We start from the raw sequence: 13,229 nt of genomic DNA on the forward strand, positions 1-13,229 counted from the left end.
CTCCTCCTCCTCCTCCTCCGTCCTCCTCCCCCCCCCCCCTCCTCCTCCTCCCTCCTCCTCCCCCCTCCTCCTCCCTCCTCCTCCCCCCTCCTCCTCCCCCTCATCCTCCTCCCCCCTCCTCCTCCTCCCCCTCCTCCCCCCTCCTCCCCCCTCCTCCTCCCTCCTCCCCCTCCTCCCCCTCCTCCTCCCTCCTCCTCCTCCCCCTCCTCCTCCCCCCTCCTCCTCCCCCTCCTCCTCCCTCCTCCTCCCCCCTCCTCCTCCCCCCTCCTCCTCCCTCCTCCTCCCCCCTCCTCCCCCCTCCTCCCACTCCTCCTCCTCCTCCCTCCTCCCTCCTCCTCCCTCCTCCCTCCTCCTCCCTCCTCCTCCTCCTCCTCCCTCCTCCTCCTCCTCCTCCCTCCTCCTCCTCCTCCTCCCTCCTCCTCCTCCTCTTTCCCCTTCCTCCTCCCTCCTCCCCCCTCCTCTCCCCTCCTCCTACCCCCTCCTCCCCCCTCCTCCGCCTCCTCCTCCTCCTCCTCCTACTCCCTCCTCCTCCTCCTCCTCCTCCCTCCTCCTCCTCCTCTTTCCCCTTCCTCCTCCCTCCTCCCCCCTCCTCTCCCCTCCTCCTCCTCTCCCCTCCTCCTCCTCTCCCCTCCTCCTTCCCCTCCTCCCCCCTCCTCCTCCTCCCCCCTCCTCCACCTCCTCCCCCCTCCTCCCCCCTCCTCCTCCTCCCCCCTCCTCCTCCCCCCTCCTCCCCCCTCCTCCTCCTCCCCCCTCCTCCTCCTCCTCCCTCCTCCTCCTCCTCCTCCCTCCTCCTCCCTCCTCCTCCTCCTCTTTCCCCTTCCTCCTCCCTCCTCCCCCTCCTCTCCCCTCCTCTTCCTCCCTCCTCCCCCGTCCTCCCTCCTTCCCCCTCCTCCCCCCTCTTCCCCCCTCCTCCCCCTTCCTGCCTCCGCCTCCTCCTCCTCCTCCCCCTCCTCCTCCCCCTCCTCCCCCTCCTCCTCCCTCCTCCTCTTCCTCCTTCTCCCTCCTCCTCCTCCCTCCTCCCTCCCCCCCTCCCCCCTCCTCCTCCTCTTCTCCTCCTTCCTCCTCCTCCCCCTCCTCCTCCCCGCTCCTCCCTCCTCCTCCCCCCTCCTCCCCCTCCCCCCTCCTCCCTCCTCCTCCCCGTCCTCCCTCCTCCTCTTCCTTCTCCTCCTCCACCCTCCTCCCTCCTCCTCCCCCCCTCCTCTCCCCTCCTCTCTCCTCCTCCCTCCTCCCTCCTCCTTCATCCTCCTCCTTCCTCCTCCTCCATCCTCCTCCCTCCTCCCCCCTCCTCCCCCTCCCCCTCCTCCCCCCTCCTCCCCCTCCCCCCTCCTCCCTTCTCCTCCCCCTCCTCCTCCTCCTCCTCCATCCTCCTCCTCCTCCTCCTCCATCCTCCTCCTCCTCCTCCTCCATCCTCCTCCTCCTCCTCCTCCATCCTCCTCCTCCTCCTCCTCCTCCATCCTCCTCCCTCCTCCCCCCTCCTCCCCCTCCTCCCTCCTCCTCCCCCTCCTCCCTCCTCCTCCCCCTCCTCCCTCCTCCTCCCCCCTTCTTCCTCCTCCTCCCTCCTCCCTCTTCCTCCATCCTCCTCCTTCCTCCTCCTCCCTCCTCCCCCCTCCTCCTCCATCCTCCTCCCTCCTCCTCCTCCTCCTTCCCCCTCCTCTCCCCTCCTCCCTCCTCCCTCCTTTTCCCTCGTCCTCCTCCCTCCTCCTCCCTGCTCCCTCCTCCTCCTCCTCCATCCTCCTCCCTCGTCCTCCTCCCTCCTCCTCCCCCCTCCTCCCTCCTCCCTCTTCCCTCCTCCCTCCTCCCTCCACCCTCTGCCCTCCATCTACTTACACAAAGCTCTTTGAGATTCAAAGGGGCATCAGCTCTAGAGCTGGAAGAAGGGGAGGGCCACCCTAATGGGGACCCTTTTTTATGGGAGAAGCATGGTGACACTGTGCGGGGAACAGGGGCTTGGCCGAGGCTGTGGCGGGTGTGGGCAGAGCCAGGGCTGGCCCCACAGTCCCTGGAATCTTGGTCCAGGGTTTGCTGCATTGAAGCCCTTGTGTCTTCCTCCAGGCTGGGGCTTCCTGGCAGTTCTAGACATGGGACAGGTGAGCGGCAGGAATGCATGGAGATGCATCTTGTACCCGGCCCCATGGAGTCTGAGTAACCATCGGCTGTGCAGAGTGAGAACTTCCTCCACACTGAAGAGTCCCATGCTGTGCCCACTCCTGGGCCACCTGCTCCCTCTTCCTGGCCACGAGCTCAAGCGCTGGCCCCTCACAGCAGCCTCCTAAGTGCTCACTGTCCTCCCCTGTGGAGCCAGCCCCTGCCATCCCCGTGCACACACACCGATGCCTGCATATCTTGCTTTTTTTTTTTTTTTTTTTTTTTTTGTGACTGGTAAGGGGATCGTAACCCCTGGCTTGGTGTCGCCTGCACCGCGCTCAGCCAGTGAGTGCACCAGCCATCCCTATATAGGATCCGAACCCGCAGCCTTGGCGCTCCCAGTGCCGCACTCTCCCGAGTGAGCCACGGGGTCGGCCCCTGCATATCCTGCTTTTCATCTCCTGTACCCTCGTGCTCCTAGAGGCTGGAATGCGGTGTGTTTCCCACTTTACCTACAGGTCCAGCTGGACTCAGCACTTCTGGTCTCTAAAGACCTGCAGTAGGTGGAATAACAGCCCTCAAAGACGTCCCTGCATCTGTGAATGTGCGAGCTCACATGGCAGCAGGAGTTGTGGTTGCAGTTGGAGTTAGGTTGCCAGTCAGCTGACCTTGGAGTAGGAAGATCATCGCAATTAGACTGGCGGGTCCAATGTCATCACAGGGTACTCTAGATGGAGGAGGGAGGCAGGAGAGAGCCAGTGGGAGATGTGGCCATGGGAGCCAGGCAAGGGTGCCAAGAGACACGGGAGGACACACAAAAATGAAGGAAGGGGCCAGAAGCCGAGGAGTGTGTGCGGCCTCCTGCTGCTGGCAGAGACTCGGAAAGGGACTGTCCCCTGGATATCCTGAGGGAGCCAGCCCTGCCCACACCTTGACTGTAGCCCAGAGAGACGCATGCTGAACTTCCGACCTACAGAAGTGTCAGATGATAAATTGGTGCTGTTTTAGGCCACTAAGTCTGTGGTGGTTTGATGCAGCAGCCACAGGAAACTCACCCCCCTCTTCTCCCCAATCCCTTCATGACGAGTGCCCCACAGCGTGGCCCTCGACCCCCTTCTTTTCTCATCCATCCTTTTTTCTCAGTCTCAGTGCAGTGCATCCAGAACCAAACCAGTGCCCCTCTAGCCCACGCCTGCACCAACCACAGCCCCCCATCCCAGCTGATGGCAACCATGCTATATAGGTGGCTGCGGTCAAAAGCCAATCAGCTGCCCAGAACCTTCTTTTCTTCTCAATCTCAGCACCCAGCCTGCAGCTGCTGTGTCCACGCAGGCTTGCCCGCCCCGCCTTCCTCCCTGGTCCTGGGTGAGGACTCCACTCTCCTGCCCTCGACGTGTGCATGCCACACTGACACAGCTGGATGGGTGCCTGGCACGCAGTAGGGACTGCCTACCTCACTCCCACATAGAGACCTGCCCTCTCCAGCAGCTATCACGTGGCCACATTGAGAGGAAGACGATGTCACCCTCTTGGCTGTTGCGGTGGCCATTCTGAATGCATTTTGAGCCCCCAAGCGCATAAACATATGTGTCCATCAGGTCCTCAGTCTTGGGAAGAGCAAGGCTCTGCACCCCAGGGACCTGGTCCCTACCCTGGCCCTGCTCTTTTGGCCCAACTTCAAGCCTTGATCCCTCCTCCAGGGAACAGGAGCAGCAGCAGCCACCAGGCGGGCACTCAGGATGGCCGAGACGGAGGGCTCTCAGCAACAGCACTGCTGCTCTCGTGCTGCCCCAACGCCTGCTCTGTCACCCGCCATGCGGAGACCCCCTGCTTTGCTCAGTGTCTCGCCAGAGGCCAGGTGGGCAGGTGAACACCTGGGTAGCAGGCCTGGCCTGGCCAGACAAGGCAGCTGTCGCATGGTCAGCAGGCCAGCTGGCGTGGGACCCTCGGAGGCCCAGCACAGCCCTGACGCACAGCCCTCTGTCCCAGGCTCGCAGCAGGCAGGCGGCACACCTGTCAAGGAGGGCGGTGTGGATGGCAGCTCCTCAGGTACAGAGCCAGTGCCTCTCTCTCCTCTCTGCCTGTGAGAGTTGAGTGTCTGTCCCCATTAGTCTCTGAGAGGAAGCTCCGAGGGCTGATGTCATTAAGCCCCGTGTCTGGTTGCCATAGTGTCCCTGCTAGCACCAGTGTCCATCAGCCAGCAGAAGTGGGTCGCTCACTCGCCTCCTCCTCCGTCCTGAACTTCTGTTAAATTATGATGAGTCAGATCCGAGGGGACGCCTGGGCCGCTTCCTAGGGGCCCATTGTCAGAATGAGCCACTGTCCCGAGGAAGGGGCTCTGCCTGCTGCTTGTCACCTCTGGGTGCCGATGTGTCTCTGTGTTCCATGGTCTGCCTGCAGTTTCCACAGTGGAGGACCGGGTGTCTGCACACAGTCACAGGAAGTCCAGAGGAAGCCTCACCTCTGTGTTCCCCTGTGCTGTCTGACGGGGCCACGCTGGGCTAGGCGGACGAGGGAGGTCCATGCACCTGCTGGTGACTGAGGCCCAGTGCAGTCTGTAAGCACCCCATGTGGCAGCGATCTCAATTTGCCTGGGGTGGGGGCCCTGCAGGGACCCTGCTGTCCAACTGCACCTCACTTAAGATTGCACGGAGCAAACCTCAAAGCAGGAGCGTCCACCTGCAGTAGGCTCGGCGGGCTATTGATGGTGGGGGGGCACTGAACTCCTCAGAAATGCTAGAAAATGGGAAGGAAAAAAGCACCAAGTTTGTAACAATTGGCTACAGCAGCCACAGGAAACTAACACACACCCATACACAAAATTGTGGGTGACTCTCAGGAGCTCCCTGAGCCCTAGAGACCATCTGCAGTGAGAGGTGAGGGGCTGCCCAGAGCTCTGGGGGTCCTGATAGGTGCACTTTCATGGTTTGCCGTTTTGGGCATCTCTGGTCTCTGTAGGTTGAAAATGCTGGCCTGGGGGTAGCAAGATGAAATCAGAGCTCAGGAAGAATTCTAGGAAGCGGAGGAGAGAAAGGCCTGTGCCAGGGGGATCAGGAAGGTGTGTGGAGTCCGGGGCCCCACAACCCTGCCATCTCCTGGCTGTGCCATCTCAGGTGACAGTCAATGATATCACAGTTTACCAAGGGCTGATGGTAGGGCAGACGGTCTGGCCCCAGCAGTGACTCTCCCTTGTGATGCTCTTAGGAAAGACAGCTCCCCACAGCCTCGTAACGTACGCTATCTGCTTCTGTGGGATTGCTTGCTTAACCTAAGTAACTCCATTTGACCCCGTCTGACCTGCAGACTACCCCCCTTCTGCATGAGAAACCGTCGACCTTCTTATAGAAACAAAAAACCATTGCATAGAAACAGGAGCCATACATGGTGAACTATTACACGGGAACAGGAGCCACACACGGTGAACTATTACATGGGAACATCCACAATGAAAACTTGTGTGCTCGATTGCTCGAACGGCTCATTCTTGGCCTCTGTGTCCTACCTCCCTAGCTTGCTCTGTGCACCTGGACAAACCCGTGTGCCAACGGGATGTGGTTTTTGCCTTTTAAAAACCCCACAAGACCAAGGCCCGATGCCGCTCTTCCTTGGTTGCTCCTTGGGAGACAGTCGCTGGCCAGCTGGAGTGAATCAACTGCCCTTTTCTGCACGAGTGGCGTGTAAGTGCATTTCTTGTGGGAGGGGGCCTCACAGCACATATTCCAAGGTGGGTGGGTGAGTGCCCCTCAGAGATCTGGAAAGGGCTTTCCCGGCAGAGGAGCCTCCAGCTCAAAACCTTACGGCAGGAAGGAGCTTTGATGGACAAAAAGCCAGAGGGGGCGGGCAGGAGCGTGAGGGCGATACAGAGGCTGGGACGGTGACCGCAGGGGCGTCAAGCCCGGTGGGCAGCAGGGAGGGGCGGCCGTCGTGTGCAGTTGCGGATGGTGCAGAACAGACGACGGGTGGCTGGGAGGGGAGACGGGACCTGCCGGGAGGCACTTGTTTCAAGTTCAGAAGATGAAGGTGGTTTAGATGAAGGAGGAACTAATGCAGGTGGAGGGATCTGGACAGATCTGGAATGTGCATTGTGCTGGGTGGGTGCTGGGGAGAAGAGAGCAGAGCCGACAGCACCTCCTGGGTTCCGGTCTGAGCAGCTGGAGGGGGAGGTGGCGTGTCGTGAGCAGGAAGGTGTGGGGTGTTGGGCGTGAGACCTCGGGGGTCCTGCCTGGACATGCCAAGTGGACATTTCTTTAGACATCCATGTACAGATGTCAAGAGGGCGGCTCTCGGTTTAGAAGAGCAGGGGCATCCTCAGGGAAGGCCATCCGGACCAGCCCATGGTTGGGGACATTCCTGCAGGCCACCAGAAGGAAGACCCAGGAGGAGTGCCTTCCCTGCCATTCCAACAGTGCTCACTCAGCGTCCCAGGGCAGACCTCTGGGTCCTGGTCGGAGCCAGGGGACCTGATATGGCTTTTCCATCCAGGCAGAAGGTGGGATCAGCCACACCGTCAACCCTCCAGGCCTTGGCAACCTCCGTCCCTCCAGAGCCAGGGAATTGCATCAGCCTGGGCTCAAACGCCACCAGGCGTGCCCCGCACCTGCGGTTCTCTCCCTGAGGCCTCCAGCTCGTGTCTCCTCCACGTGCAGTTTTGGCTCTGACTGTCCTCCCACCCTGCTGGCAAATCCTTGGGAGCCAGGGAGGTCGGCCTCCTTGTTATGACCCTGGGACACTAACAGGGTGGGGAGGAGGCATGGGCTGGAGCGCTGGGGAAACACAAGATGCACAGTTTCCGAATAAACACCCCGCACACTCACCTCAGGTCCCCCGGCTCGGGGCCCAGCGGCTGAACTGTCCTCTGTGGTCACGAGTGCAGGGCCGGCTCACCTGCACCCACCCGGCTGTGGACAGTGACGGGGCGTGGGCTGCCTTCTGCTCCCCGGGCTGTCTGTGTTTCTGGATTTCCTTCTCGATCACACAGACAGGAATCCTCCCCTTTGCTGAACAAGAGACTTGTGTAGGGGCATGAGCTCAAGAGACTTGAGCATGGATTTGGTGGAGTGAAAAACACCCACAACACGTTTCAGTTAATTAATAAGAGAGATCTTATGCACTCTGGGTACCCAAGTCTGTGCCAGGCTCAGGGGTGCTCAGGAAGAATGACAGACTCCCGAGGCCCTGTTTAGGAGGCTCAGGGAATATTCACGTGATGACATGAAGAGAATCTGGTGTCAATTGTACCAGTAGGAGTATGTGGGGCATGGGAGGCTGGAAAAGGGAGTGAGCAGGGGAGTTACTTGCTATGGGTGCCCTGTGTCCCCCATAAGCCGTATGTGTGAGTCCTAACCCCTGTCCCTCAGAGTGTGATCTTATTAGGAAATAGGGTTGCTGCACATGTAACTAGCTAAGATGAGGTAGGGTGGGCCCCTGACCCAATATGACTAGTGTCCTTACAAAAAAGGGAAGTTCGGACACAGAGACAGACACACCCAAGGAGAACTTCACGTGGAGATGGAGAGATGGGCTGATGCTCCCATAAGCCAAGGAACACCAAAGATCCCAGAGAACCACCAGAAGCTAGGAGAGAGGCCTGAAACAGATTCTCCTGCACAGTCTCAGAACAAACGCACCCTGCTGACACCCTGATCTTGGACTTCTGGACTCCAGAACTGTGAGAAGATAAATTTTTGTAGTTTAAGCCACCAAGTCTGTAGTGCTTTGTTATGGCAGCAAAGAGGTGCAGAGCTATTTACAATGGAAGGGCGCTCAGAGGCTAGAGGTTCTGACCTTGGCTGCCGGGAGAGCTGTTTGTCCTCATGCAAAACCCAGCTTTGACATCACTTCCTCCTTCCGCGAACAGTGATAGGGCCTCTACAATGTGCCAGAGTCCTAGACTCTGGGGACCTGGCGGAGAAGAAATGCAGTCTCTGCCCTCACAGCTATAACTGAGTGAGCAGAGACAACACACAAATAAGCAGGTGACAGGTCCAGATGAGAAATATGCTGCGTGAAGAATCAGGCAAGTTAAGGGGACACAGAGGGTGATGCTGTTTTGGACAGGGGCCTGGGAAGGCTTTTCTCCTACGGTGACATTGAGTGGAGGCCGAAGGGTTAAGCCTGGACTATATTTGGGAGAAGAGTCTTCTGTGTGTTCATTCATTAGCTTACTCATTAATTCATACATTCAACAATTTGTTTCTACTAAGTGTTGGGGGCATGGTTTTAGGCCCTGAAGATACATCAGCAAACAACAGACAGAAGAAGTCTCAGCCCTAGAGGAGGAAAATCAACAGTGAACAGGTACATAAGTGAACATCTTGAGTGTGTGTCAGGTGGTGATAAGTCCCATGGAGAATAATGCAGCAGCAGAGGGGGACGAGGCCAGGAGCAAGAGTCTCCACTGAACGGTCAGTGAGGCCGAACGGAGAGGATGCCTCTGGGCATCTCAGCACCATTTAATCATGCATCCACCATCCAGCCACCATCCATCTACCAATCTATCCATCCATTCATGCATTCATCCATTTATTAATCCATGGATCCATCCATCCAGCCACCCATCCATCCACCCACCCATCCATCTACCAATCTATCCATCCATTCATCCATCCAACCATTTATCAATCTGTGCATCTATCCATCCATCCATATATCCATCCATCTATCCACTCACCCATCCATCCATCCATCAGTCTGTCCATTCATCCATCCATCCATTCATCAATCCATGCACCGATGCACCCATCCATCCATCCATCCATCCATCCATCCATTTACCTACCCATTCGTCCACCCGTCCGCCCTCACACACATCCATTCATCCACCCATCCATCCATCCATCCATCTATCCACTCACCCATCCATCCATCCATCAGTCTGTCCATTCATCCATCCATCCATTCATCAATCCATGCACCGATGCACCCATCCATCCATCCATCCATCCATCCACCTACCCATTCGTCCACCTGTCCACCCTCACACACATCCATTCATCCACCCATCCATCCATCCATCCATCTATCCATCCACCCACCCATTCATTCATCATTTCAGGGAATGAATATTTTGAGTCCTGAGCAGACATGCCACAAGTGTTGGGACATATCAGTGACCACTGCGGAGCTGGTACTGCTGATTCTGGTGGGGGAAGGAGATGATAAGGTGATGAAATGATCACAAGTGAGAAAAGACTGGCCCAGGACCATGGTGAGGGGTTCAAGCGGGGCACACATGCTTCTGTGGGTGCCTGGATCACTGGCCCTGAACCCATTAGTCACTCTTCTGCCTCCATGCTGCAGACCAGGAGCTCCTGGGAGCCGGGGACCAAGCTCTCTTCATCTCAGACCCCTTCACCAACACCAGCATTACACAGTTGATTTGCATTGTTGAGCTGGCTCCAGCTGGGCCTGGAGGGTGAGTTAGATGGGGACTGACAGGGAAGCCAGGGCAGGGCAGGGCATTCTGAGCAGGGGCACCAGCCTGAGCAAAGGTAGGAGGAAGAGGCAATGCACACGGTGGGGGAGGGAGGGCCAGGCCGGGGCATGGCAAGGAGGCAGCTGTGGTGTGGGACGCAGATGGGGCCCAGGAGGCCTGCGCTTCCAGGCTGCAGAGGCAGGTGGCGAGAGGAAGCACCGTGGGTGCTGAGTTGGTGAAGGGGGTCCCCAGGCAGCACGAGGTGGGTAGGAGGCACACAGAACGCCTCCAGGGAGAGAGACACCCCATCCCTTGGCAGCATCTCAGTGCCTCGGTGTCCCCCATCGACGCACAACAAGCTGCTCCCTTCCAGGAGATGCGACCAGGGAGGTGAGGACATGCAGGATAATAGATGCGAAGGCTCTTTCACTGCCGGAGGCCCCCGGCTTGTGGCTGTCACTCGGCCTCTGAGAAGTGCCCTTTGTTGGACTCATCTGTTCTGGAGGTAGGCTACTCTGGGTGACGAGAGGGATGCTCCCACGTGCTGCCTTCTGTTGTCCCAGCCATGCTGGGCGAGCGCGGGCACGGGGGGTGGGGAGCGCACGGCGGGGCGGGGCTGACCCTCTGCAGGTCTTGGTCCTGCTCTGAAGCCCGACAGCAGCGACGCTTCACACCCTTCCCACTGCTAACAACGCGAAGCTCGGTGGGAACTGCCACCAGGCTTCTCAAGCACTTCCTGAGGTAACAGGATAATTCATAGAAAGATCCGGAAGCGTGAAGGAGAATGGGGGGGAGGGGCGCCCCTCCTTCCCCTGCCCTCTTGCTGGGCCTGCCCATGGCTGTCGTAAGCCCCGCCTGACCTCTAGGGCTCACAGGCACGGAAAGGGCTCCCTGGTGAGGCAGGGTGGGTGATGAGACGCCTGCCCCAGGCACGGGAGACCCGGTTCTCGTCTTGATCTTGTGGGTGACCAGCCCGTGACCACAAGGGAGGCCCGTCACCCTGGCCTCTGTCCACTCATCTGCAAAGCAACCTCTTCCCTTCGGGAGCATGCTGAGGGCCCAGAGTGCCACGGGAATGCAAACACCATGAGCCACAGATGCAACTCCATCTTCAAGTAGAAAGCACACCACTACTGGGGGAATACGGGAGCAAGTACACACACACTTGCACGGACACACACACACGTGCACACGTGTACACACATGCACGGACACACACACACGCACACATGTACACACATGCACGGACACACGTGCACACACATGCATGCATACACGGATTCACATGCATGCACACACATCACACACATGCATGCAGAGACACACGTGCACACACATATACAGATGCACACATACACACGGATACATATGCACCATGCATGTACACATGAAACACACACACTGCATTCCGTCCTCACTCCCTCCCATGTTTCAGTTCCCACATTGCCTGATGCCAGAAGGCCCTTGGCAATAATGCAAGCTGTGCGTCTCAGACTGGGGCAAGAGTACTCAGCGCTGGGCAGCCTGTGCCAATGATAAACACTGCACACTGTCCAATGATGTCCATCTTACTCAGGGATCTGCAGGGGAGGAGGTGGAAACACTGCGTTACTGCTAAAACAGATACAGATCTACTGTGGACTAGACTAGAGCATACACCACCAACATCTCGAGACAACAAGTGAGGTTTCAAAAAGCACACCTGAGCCCAGGGCTGGCCACTTCAGGCCACATTTCTGGGAAGATGCAGCCTCCCCTACCATTAGGGGCTTTGGTGGAAAAGCCTGAGAACTGCAACCTGGCCACAGTCTCCAGTTTTAGAGGGGAAAACTGAGGCCCAGAGTCACACAGCAGGTGAGAGGTTTGCCCAGGCCCTGACCTGGGGGTTCCCAGTCCACAGGGTCCCTGACACTGCAAGGTTACTCATCCCACCCCTAACCCCTATGTTCTTGTGATGAGTGGTGTGGAAGGCACAAGGGATCACACTGCAGCCTCCTGTCCAGACGGGAAGCCCCATGGCCCCATGGAGCAGCCGAGCACAGAAAGGACGTTTCAGCAGTGAGAGGCCAATCAGCTCTGGGTGGAGCCTGCATGTCAGACAGAGCAGACACAGACAGCCGCCTGCCCCGACTCATGGGAGACAGGCCTGGGAGTGAAGTGCAGCCTGGTGCCTCCTGCCAGGGTCATCTCGGGTTCTGGCCATCACAGAGTCATGATGCGGGCCGGGTCCTATCTCAGTTGCATTTGACAAACACATACTGAGCCTCTGCTGCATGCTGGACCCTGGGCCAGGAGCCTGCGAGTGGGACAGATGAGGTCAACAAGAGAGACTGCAACATACGATTATGGGTATGATGAGTGCCACGAAGGGGCAGCCCGTGCTGGGACCATGTGGCGGGGACTGGGAAGCCTAGGTAGACAGCTGCTCACCCCCATCCTCCTATTCCTCCCCAGTTACAGAATCCCTGGTTTTTCTGGCTGGGATCATGACACCCAGTATAAAGACTACATTTCCCAGCCTCCTTTGCAGTAACATGAGGTCATGTGACTTGGTATTGACCAGTGGGATGAAGGGAGTGTCATAAGACAATGGGAAGCATTCCTAAAAGGCAGTGGGTGGGTATCCTGTGGCCCCTTTCTTCTTTGTCCCCTTCTCATCCTGCTGCCTGCAACGGAGATGGGACGGCTTGAGCTCTAGTCACCATCCTGAGCCATGAAGACAAGGCCACACCCTAGGGATGGCAGAGCGGAGGCTGGAAAGCTGCGTCCTGGGTCCTGGTAGCTGGGCTGCCAGCCTGTCCCTGGGCTGGCCCCACCAAGTCGAATCCTCCTGGAGAGAGGCTCACCTGACACCTGGAGGACGAGGAGGAGGTGGGCGGCCTGGAGTGGAGAAAGCCTTCCCAGCCGGATGCTCAGCAGCGTGGGGAGGACAGCAGGGGAGGAACGAAGCTGAGGGCTTGCTGGGAACGCAGAGGCCTTGCCTCCTCCTTGCAGAGACACCCTCAGGAAAGGATTCCACACCGGGCCCGAACCTGCCCGAGGCGTCGACCTAAGTCCTACACGATCCCCCCGCCCCAAAGCCGAATAGGAGGTTCTGTCCCCGGAGCAGGGCCTTCAGAGAGGGCCACGGAGAAGTCACGGAAGGTTTTTTCCACTGCGTCCCCCTGCACTGGCCTCTCCCTCCCCGAGAGTTCCTTAATTAGCTCTCTGTTTTCCAAGCTGGTGAAGCGTGACTCAGCACTTTCCGAGGAGGTCTAAATTTGTCCCTAACCCTCCAGGTACCTTTCAGCCCAATCTTTCAGGAAATTAGATTGTGGGGTTGGAAAAGGAATTAGAGGGTGATTTCCAGCACCCTCTGGCTCCCCAGCAGGCAGGGTGATGGCAGGTCGCTGTCCACAGACTTGGCCCCGGCCTGGCTCCCCCGGGGGCCTGGTCACAGATGGCCTGAGGTCCCCTCCCTATTTCTCCCGCCTCCTCCCTCCCTCTGTGCCTCCAATGGGAGCCTCAGTCCCCAGCTGCTGGAGTTAAAAACAAGGTCGTCATCCTCACGCTATCCATCGATCTCATCTCAGGGCTGAGAGCCCTGGGGAGCTCTGCCTGGGCCGTCAGGGATGTCAAGGGCAGCCGTCTGCCCCGTCCTCACTGGGACTTCACCAAAGAGTCACCGAGGCCCTTGCAGTGCACCTTGTCATCTGCAGGTGGCTGAGGTCTCTGACTCATGGAGGACTCT

At 58.5% G+C, this 13,229-nt stretch overlaps 1 long non-coding RNA gene across 1 annotated transcript; it reads right to left on the reverse strand.

The window, feature by feature from the left end:
• Positions 1–1,828: 1,828 nt before the first annotated feature.
• On the reverse strand, positions 1,829–12,689 carry LOC134365883 (uncharacterized). The gene is made up of 6 exons (XR_010022196.1): positions 12,346–12,689; positions 10,942–11,079; positions 7,870–7,986; positions 6,900–7,751; positions 3,539–4,821; positions 1,829–2,812 (listed from the first exon to the last, which is right to left on the reverse strand). It is a non-coding gene; the product is annotated as an uncharacterized LOC134365883 (long non-coding RNA).
• Between the last annotated feature and the right edge of the window lie 540 nt (positions 12,690–13,229).

Source organism: Cynocephalus volans, chromosome 17, assembly GCF_027409185.1.
Source record: "Cynocephalus volans isolate mCynVol1 chromosome 17, mCynVol1.pri, whole genome shotgun sequence".
In the NCBI taxonomy this organism is placed as follows: Eukaryota; Metazoa; Chordata; class Mammalia; order Dermoptera; family Cynocephalidae; genus Cynocephalus; species Cynocephalus volans.